The sequence below is a fragment of the Temnothorax nylanderi genome, unplaced genomic scaffold (assembly GCF_030848795.1).
Source record: "Temnothorax nylanderi isolate EJ_2023f unplaced genomic scaffold, tnyl_v1.0 TNYL_tig0146_pilon, whole genome shotgun sequence".
Lineage (NCBI taxonomy): Eukaryota > Metazoa > Arthropoda > Insecta > Hymenoptera > Formicidae > Temnothorax > Temnothorax nylanderi.
In genome coordinates this window covers 344628-354345 of record NW_027249208.1, presented here as the reverse complement: position 1 = coordinate 354345, position 9718 = coordinate 344628, and the positions used below count along the sequence as shown (strand labels likewise).

The window sequence follows — 9718 nt, the reverse complement described above, 5'->3', positions numbered from 1 at the left end:
CTGTTACAAAATGATATAATCAATAAGAATCAACAAGATATGATACAGCTACAGATAAAAAATGAATAATATACGTGAATTTAATGTACTCTGTACTTTGAACATTAACAATTACAGCCGATGACTAAGGTGGAATAGTATTCAAGGAAAAGATATGATATGCAGAGTATTTTACAAACATCTTATAATATTTCAATTGCGTGTTCTAAACAATGTCTCTACTAGACTTCAAACAGAATTAATCTTAATCGTTAGCTTAATTTTATACAATTATTTTATACGATCTATAATTCGCGTCAGAATTCAAAATAGAATCCCATTTATAAAATTTTACGTGCCATGTGTCATAAAAAACATTTGAAGGATCTAACGTACTACATGCATATATACATAAAACGTATATTAAAGTACACACATACATCAAAATATATCGCACGTAGAATTACAAATAAAATTCTATTTTAAAATCTAACATGAATATATAGATCCAAACTTCAACGCTGAAAGATCCATAAAAACGTGCGATGAGAACCCGTAAAGATTGCTTTGAAATGTAACGATTAGGATCATATTCCACGTAAAAATATCTTATAAAACGAAATAAACATTTCGCCGAAGCGCGATTTGCGGTAACGGTCGGCGAGCGTTTGTTTTGAACGTAACGGCGGCCGCGCGCGCCGCCGTGCCGCCGTGCCGCCACGCCACTGCTTCGCGCAGGGCACAAGCCGCGCAAGGTCGCCGCGCTATCATTCATACGACGCGACTCGAGCGAGACGGTAGCGACGCGTGCCGCTCCGCAGTCCGCATATCGTAGTCTCTCGAGACACGATTACACGGTAATATTACAATATTAGCGATTACCGGCTAAACCGGCTTACGCGACTGATTAAAGCCCCGGACACACACTTTTCCGTAACAGTAACAGTAAGGTTTCGACCAATCGCGTTGCTCGATTCAAGAACGTACGGCTGTACGTTTCCGAATCGAGTAACGCGATTGGTCGAAATCCTACTGTTACGTTCTACGGAAAGTGTGTGTGGCCAGCTTAACCGCGATTGACGATTCGCGAACGGATCGACAGTCATGCGTTTGTCGAAGCAATTTTCTCGCAATTCTCCATTGGGAAAAATCGAGTCAATAGAGGATTGGGAATTGATGTAAATTACTGTTTAATCGCGATAATCACGGCCATCACGGGCGATAATCGTCTCCTCAGTGACACTCGAGTCGAACATAAAATGTGTACACTTGAAATTTCTCGCCAATCCGAATTAAACAAAATTTCGTTTCTTGATTGAAAGCGCGGAATAATACGCGGGCCGTTGAACCTAATAATGCAAGTAACGGGAGACACAATAAAGAAGTCGGTCATTTATTAATTCATATGCGTATATACTTTAAGTATCATTTAATCTAAAGGTTTGAAATATGTTACGCGAAAATCATATTGAATTTCGATCGTGTATTTTCGGACACAATCAACCTGTTTATTAATCACGAATTTGATTCGCGTTGTACATGGTGAAGTTGCCGGCTTTCAATTCATCGCAACGTAAACAGCACGGGAACATGTCGTCTCCGAGGCGAGCGGCGTGTCGCGAGACATCTAATTAGTAAGTTCAGTCATTACCAACTCAGTATCTAATCGCGTTTTAGAATCCGATTACCGCGCCGCGTAAATTCGCACATCGATGACTCGTTTAAGCATGTATTTCGCGAGATTTATTCCATCGACACATCCATCGCAAGTAACCAACAAAACGACAATCGTATATTCGAACATTGCGTTCCGCGGATATCTATTGTTTTAACTATATTTGAATTACAATACGGGTAAACAATCGCCGTGAAACGCGAGAGTACATAATTTGCTTGTTCAAGATACAGAAAATGCGCGGCATTCAGCTAGGAGCATTAGTTCAGCGCCACGGCGGTATGTACACCGGGGTCACCGGGTACACGCTCCTGGCGCGTGAAGTTGACCGCGAAATCTCCGAATTCGCTTCGCCGTTCGACACCATCATTCGACGTCGCGTCGCCGCGCCGTGCTAAATTCGCGAGACGTCGTGAATATCGAGCAAATTGCTTGACGCTTCCCGATGCGATCGTATCGCGTAATCTCCCTTGTTAATCTTTCAGGTCGCATAAAAAGTCGCACGTTTAATTAATATCGGGAGTGCCGTACGAAGTGCCGAGCGATTGTTGTATTTCGAAGATGCGAGCGGCCGATCGTGGTTAACCGTGTTTCCGCGAGTGTGTGTGAGTGCCACAGAGGACCAAAAGCAGAGGAGGAGGAGGCCTGGGGAGGCATCGGGCGACGGTGGAGCAGCCCTGAGTGAGTAATATGTTATTTATTATTTATTTGTTACTTGCGATATTAATGAGTGTTCTCCCCGCGGCGGTTGCGTCGGGCATTTAAGGACGTTCTCCGGTCCTTATACTAGAGAAAATCGATTTTCTTAGAATTTTCTTGAAACTGTGAATATACGTGTGCTTTATGCGTGGTATAAATTTCAGTACCTCTTCCGGTATAAAAAATCAAGATACTGGGCCTCAAAGTTTCAACTTTTACTAATGAAAAGGTTTTCCAGGCCAAACGGTAAGAGATACGAGGTTGGCCAAGAGGACCAAAGTTGCTCCTCTCGTCGAGTTCTATAAAGAAAAAATGCCAAAACTAAAAACAAATTAAATTTAAATTTTTTTTTTTTTGAAACTTTGAGGCTCAGTATCTTTATTTTTTATACCGGAAGAGGTACTGAAATTTATACCACGCATAAAACACACCTAAATTAACGTATATTCACAGTTTCAAGAAAATCCTAAGAAAATCGATTTTCTCTAGTATAAGGACCGGAGAACGTCCTTAATACATTTAATGCATTTTGCAAAATCGTGTAATAAACAATGCATATACATGAAATATATTATTACGAGATGAAATAATAATTTAGTAAAATATTTAATACTTAATGTTTAATATGTTTATATAGTATGTTCAATATGTTTATGAGAGATGAAAATAAAATACTTTATCTTGATTGAGTAATGATTATTTAAATTACTTATATAAATTAGAGACAAAAATTAGAGATTTTTTTATCAAACTCCATAAAAACTTATGCTTAACAAAATTTAGTTTTTTAAATTATATAATTCTTTTATTAATTATAGCTTATAAAAGAATGTAGAAAAAATTAAGTGCATATAAAAATTGTTTTGGAGATATTTATTATTATTTTTTGTGAGTATTTAATTTGGATATTTAATTTAATATATATTTATATTTTGTTTCAGTGTGGACTATAACGCCACCGCTGCGCATCGCACTGGTGAGTTTTTAATTATTTTTTATTTTATTGAGAAAGATATATAATGGACTTATGAAAATTATATTAGATATAACTAGCAACTTTGTACATTATACAATATATTTTGTTCTCTCTCTTTTCTTACGCGGTAAAAAGTAATGCATTGTAAGTAATTGCAAGTACATGCTTTACCGACGAGAAAAGTTACATGCTGTGAGAGCAACTCGCAATAGGTAGAGCCACGTGTCTGTTAGAAACGTTTATTGTTTAAATTTAGAAATTGTTTAATAGTTATTTAAAAATTTTAATTGTTAGTTGGAATTGCACATATATGAAAAAGATATGAATTACTGACATGAAAAATATATAAATATGTCTCAAATATATTTTTCTCATAAATATTATTATTACTTAAAAGATATTAATAGTTACTAATTAATATATGTCAATATAGAATATCAAAAATACTTGCACTTAAAATATCAGCACTTCAGAAAAATTGCAATAATAAAATAGCGTAAAATAACGCCAGGAATTGAGTAAAAATAAAAGACGATAAGAAATATATTTGCAGATTATCACAACCGCGCTGCAAATTTATAGAAGTAAGTGCATCGCTAGCGTGCAGCAAATTGCGTCATAAATAAAAGACTGTAATGAATAAAATATGCAAAAGTAGCTAACAAGTATACCTTTATGCTACTGTTATGGTTGTTTTTCTCATAATTAAATTCCGACTCCGATGCGATTTGCCAGCAATGCATTTATTTCCATAAGTCTGCTGCAATCTTATAGTAATCTGCAAATATATTTGCTACCGTTTTTTAACTGGAGATTATTCGAGAATTTCGAGATTAAAGCAAAATATTTATTTTTCATTTATATACACATATAGATACGTTTTTTTGCAAAAAATTACATTTTTTCTAGTAGACTTATTAAAAAATAATTTTCTATCAATGATGAAATAGATATTGATATTTTATCGATATCAAAATTTATTTTATGCAGATATGTTTAAAAAGTGCAACTTTTTTGTTATTAAAACGTACACATTATTAAAACGCCCTGCAACATCAATGGAGAGACCGGAGAGACTATCGATCTCCTGCACAAATTTTATAGATTAATTAACGAGCAAACTACTAACAGAATACATTAAATAATTAATTTTTTATTAAGTAAATTGATTTGCATATTTAATTGATCTCACGAGTTCCTATTTATTCCATTCAAGGAACTTAACTCAGGCACAGAGAGAAATTAAGATACCACACATTTTGAAAAACATATTACTTTATATATTTTACGCGAGATATTATTTAATATAAAAAATCAGCTTCATGATTCATAAAACGTAATCAGAAATTAAAGATTATTTTGGCCGCATTAGAAGTTTTCAATAGGAAATTATATGTGAGGAGCACATGCGAATAAATATCTTAATTTTGCCATTACCTTAATATATCTGATCAATGCGGTGATTTCTTGTTCCCCATCCCGGTCTGGATGCTACGCTTGCACCAGGTGAGCTCGTTCGTGCTTTTGCAGCTGCAAATTGAGCAATTCACATGCCGAATCGGTAATGAGCCCATCCGACGTCTGATTTTTCCATTCGGTTGATTTTACCGGCGACAACGGGTCTTTCTTTGGTAACGCCCGCTTTTTCCTTGCATCCTTCTCTCTTTTTCTCTTTCCGTCCTGTTCCGTATTTTTTTTGTTTTCAATCTCCTCACACCACGGGTGGCGTTAACCAAGAGAAACATCAAAAATTGCCCTGAAAACACATCACCTTATATAGCGCGCACGTGATTACTTTTATTTGCGTCAGAAATATTCTAATTTATTGTAATTAAATTAATAACTTCATGAAAATTATAGACACATATTATATCGCACATATTATTAAGAAACTTTTTAATATCTATTTATTCCATGTACCTATCTTTTCGACAATAAGATCCTTTCTAACTTTTATTTTACTAAATTACTAAGAAGATAATCAAATCTTTTCCGATTGGAGATTCTCTCTTCGCGATCTTCTCCTTGATTCGTTTCGAATATGAATTTGCGTTAAATTATTCATGCACGCATCGCAAATGTAGTAATATATACGGAAAGACGCTAATAGTAACCGCCTCGTCGTTATCGTCGCAATCGTACTTAGCGATGACGATTTCACAATGCGCTGCTACGGCAGGCTGGCAACAAACAATTGTCTGTCGCTCTAGGCTACTAAAACGCAGGTGTTTTCCTACGTACGCCGGTGCGCAAGGCTGAGAATGTATTTCTATGCGTGATTTATCTCTGGCAAGGACATCCTGCTTAGGCCAGATCACCCCAAAGATGGGATCAAGTTCGCGGCACGTGTTAGATTAAGTGTTGCGGAATTGAAGATAGAACCGTTCAAGATTATTGTTCTTCTCGACACTTCTATATGAATTTATTGCACAGCTTATAGTTAGGAAATTTTTGTGGGCTTCTATATTACCGTTATTTAAAGTGTAAAACACAATAAAAATTTAGACAAAATAATTAAATTTAAAAACGAATAGAAAATTAATATTCTATGTATCTCGTGTTGCGATTTGTTAAAATTAATCACGAGATTAATTAAACTTTTACTAGCATTCATTAACGTTTTAAATCAGACTATCTCAGAAAAAAATATTAAATGATGCTATTGAGAAATGATCGTTCAAGACGCTCGAATTTTGCGTGCAATTTTTCTAAGTTTTTTTCATGACGCGAGTTTCGCTCGTACTACTTCTGCCGAGTGATAGAATCGCCTTTTGCCGCATTCTCGCATTCTCGCATTCTCGCACTCCTAACGCGCGGAATGAAGACGTCGTCGTCGCTGGTACTCCATAACTGTAAAATTGTGCACATCTGAAGAGCAGGTTCGTCACTTTGATCGATCGCAACCGTACCAATGAACTTACCGGAGACCGATGTTTCATTATAATATGCGCGTCAACATTCTGCAAATCCGATTATGCCACCCTCAAATATCGCGTTTCCAGGTTAAAGATTATTGTCGCTTTCATTAAGGCTCCGGCTCAGGCATCGTGATTATATAGAATTATGATGTCGGAAGCGAGACGTCGCACCTGATTTTCTTCCTGTGGCAAATGAATTTTCGCACGTCATTATTCATGCTTGAAATGCTTCAAGAACTAATTTCCTATTAATATTTCTAATATAATATAAATATAAACAAAGCAACAGCATTAATATCTTGGGCCCAGTTTCACAAACGTCGGTTAACTTCGGTTAACTTTTAACCTTAGGTTAACTCACTCTTCGTCTCTTTCTAACGTCCCCCTTAGAAAGAGACGAAGAATGAGTTAACCAAAAGTTAGAAGTTAACCGACATTTTTGAAACTGGGCCTTAATCGATTATTTATTGGGAAATTTCCAATTTTAACTGAATATATACATGTGGCATTTGTAACGAATGAGTTAATAAGAAAGACGTCCTCGTTCGCGAAGTACGAAATACTAAGAGCCCGTTGTTGAGAGATTTCTGGTATTCCTTGAACACCCTATATAGTGCTTCGATTTACCCTAATCCTCCTTGGAGCGGTCTATAGTCCACCGGCCGCGGCGCACGACGTGACGACGATCGGAGCCGGCGTTCCGATATCGCGAACGGTTTCGCGGCATCAAGGCCGCCTCCTTACCCGAGATCTTGTCTCGCCTCGATGACTCACGCCTAGCTTGGCCGCTGCTTGCTGCCTCGCCACTTCCTTCCACCTTCGAGGTTGTCCGAGAGACCGACCGCGGCCGCCTCCGCCGCCGCTTCTTGCGCTTAGCTTAGCATACCTTGTAGAGAGACGGCGTCGACGGCGACTGTAGCCCCGCCGCCGCTGCGCGCGGCCACTTTTTTGCCCGGGGAAATGGAGATCGCGATGGGAAGAGGAAGCATTGCCCAGCATCGCCGCGCGCGGAGGTCTGTTTTCTTGCGATACGTTTAACCCTTTAGGCCTGGCAAGTAGTAGTGGTGGTAGTAGTAATAGTAGTTCCACCCGGAAGACTCGTCCTTCTGAAATTCTACCTCGAGTCGCTGTGGTAGTCCGTGGCGAGATGGTTTCAGGGTGATATCGCCGGACTTCAAAGTAAGAAATCGGTAGACGTTGCGATGAAGCCGAGATGACGATCGATGGCGTGTTTAACCTTTGACACACAGCCGCATTGTGTTAACAGTTAGTCGGGGATCATTGTGCAATCTGTCCTGTATATCGTTGAGAAATGAAACGTAGTTTGTTTTCTATGACAAAGAAACATTGAATTGCTACGATAAATAACATTAAGTAAGATATAGATTTGGCGGAAACGCAGATAAAACAGCGGAAATAAAAATCTCCATTTCAATTTCACTACCTATTCGCGTTTTTTAGCAGTAAGAATTACGAGAAACAATTATTAATCTAAAATTAGAATTTTGATAAAAAAAAAAAGTAATAGTAAATTAATAATAAGGATAGTAATTAGACAAGTACTGAAGCCTTATTTCTCATCATCGCGAGTTATATCAAACAGTATGTCAACATGTTCAACCACCTAGGCACAATCTTACGCGTACAATAGAAAAGCGGACTCATACCGGCGGATAACGACGACGGTACAGAGAAAGAGGAGAACTTACTCGTCCTCTTCGTGTGCACGTTCATTCGTCATAATGCACGCGCCGCGGTAGGTATAATAGCTACACCCGGAGCTATAGCGATGCTTAAAGGCATCGCCAATTATCGCTGTGCATCCTCCCGACGAGAATCCTGCCCATGAAGGCGCATATACGTTCCCCCTACATCCCTCTCTTTTACGTTCCCCTTTTTATTCACCCTTCTCCCCCTCGACCGTACACCGTATAGTCCGTCCGCGTCATGATGACGACCATGCGTATCCATTAATCCGTCCGGTACAGCCGCGTTGCGTGCTCCGGAAAAGGTAGAGTGACCGTATCTTAATCCTCTCTCTTGTACTTCAAAAATACTTATATCTATAATACGTGATACAGATTGTGTATCAAAACTAATATAAATACCCCCACTGAACGTTCGTATTTTTTGAACTTTAAACTTGATAACGTTAATCACATAAAAATTGTCATATTTTAAATAAAAAGTTATTTATATACTTTAAAGTTCCTTAATTACTATATTTATCTTTTATTATGGCGTTTGTGAAAAACAATAAGACGTATAATATAGTACGTCGTTAAAAACTATTAGACATTTCAAGTTTCGATTTTAGAGCACAGACGATTAGTGAACCGGCTCATTATGAAAATGTGATACAAGTTATTCAGCTTTCATAATCGATATAATCGCTTCAATTTACTCTCATACACATATAGAGATCTATAAAACATCCCGAAACTAATATAAGTGAACATTATTTTGAAAATACACGTGTAATGATTAGGAACGGAATAGTTGAAATACACTAGCGTAATTGAAGGATGTGCCTTTAGACCTCCCGCGAGCGTCGAAGGAGGGAAACTGGTGCAGGTGCGTGCCTTTCTGAGAGCCGATACGGGATTAGATCGGATCATCTTCTCTCGGCGCGGCGAGTTAATTGGCCGCTCGTACACGCGCGCGGAAGACGATACTCGATCGCGAATGGCATGGTGACACGCACGTGGCAGCCGCTGCACGCCGCTTCCGGCTGCCTGGCGGATGACGCGGTTTATCGTAATAATCGAGTGCACCGATTCGTTGCGATACTCGGGTGCGATTACGTCGAGCTGATGTAACTCTCCGGAAAATGTAACGTTATCCGGGCTCGTAAAAGTACATCGCGATGTTTTTATTCGATCTTCCTCTCGTAATGAAGAAATTCTAATAGCTTGTTGCGGAAAAATTCCAAAGACAGTCTCGAGATTACACAAGGTGGTACGTAAAAGCAGAAAAACATAAATATTATATATTCTGCAAGTTACTTGAGCAAGTACTTGAGATTTTTATAATTAAATTTAATTAAGATTACTTGCTGTAATATATAATACTGAATTGATTAATTAAATCTTAAATTTATAATAACTGAAATTATTTTCATTTTCTAACAATTCGTGTTTCTTTTATCGTATAAAAGAAGCATTTGAAAAGTAATTTTGAAAAGTTTCTCGATGTCACAATAAATTAAAAAGTATCACCACAAACAGAAAAGAAGGTAACTTGATTACATTTGAGATTGAAAATTTTTCTTTGTCCGCGATATTCTTCCAAATTTCAATATTCTTTTTTGTTTTATAATATTATACTATTGAATTGGAATTAGTATTATGTTTATGTGTAGTTATCGAAATTTTGTAAATCGGCCCTGCTCATGCTTGATGAAAAACCAATATCTATAAAGGAGAGCAAGCGCGATCTTTGTAATAATCGTTTGCAGTGAGCCTTCTGCAG

The 9718-nt window shown here is 37.6% G+C and overlaps 1 long non-coding RNA gene across 2 annotated transcripts; it reads right to left on the bottom strand.

Moving 5' to 3' along the window:
• Window positions 1–4643: 4643 nt before the first annotated feature.
• On the bottom strand, window positions 4644–7232 carry LOC139777392 (uncharacterized). Of its 2 annotated transcripts, XR_011719347.1 has the most exons (4): window positions 6875–7232; window positions 6251–6430; window positions 5250–6179; window positions 4644–5085 (listed from the first exon to the last, which is right to left on the bottom strand). It is a non-coding gene; the product is annotated as an uncharacterized lncRNA (long non-coding RNA). The 2 variants fall into 2 exon arrangements; XR_011719346.1 differs by lacking the exon at window positions 5250–6179.
• Window positions 7233–9718: the final 2486 nt, after the last annotated feature.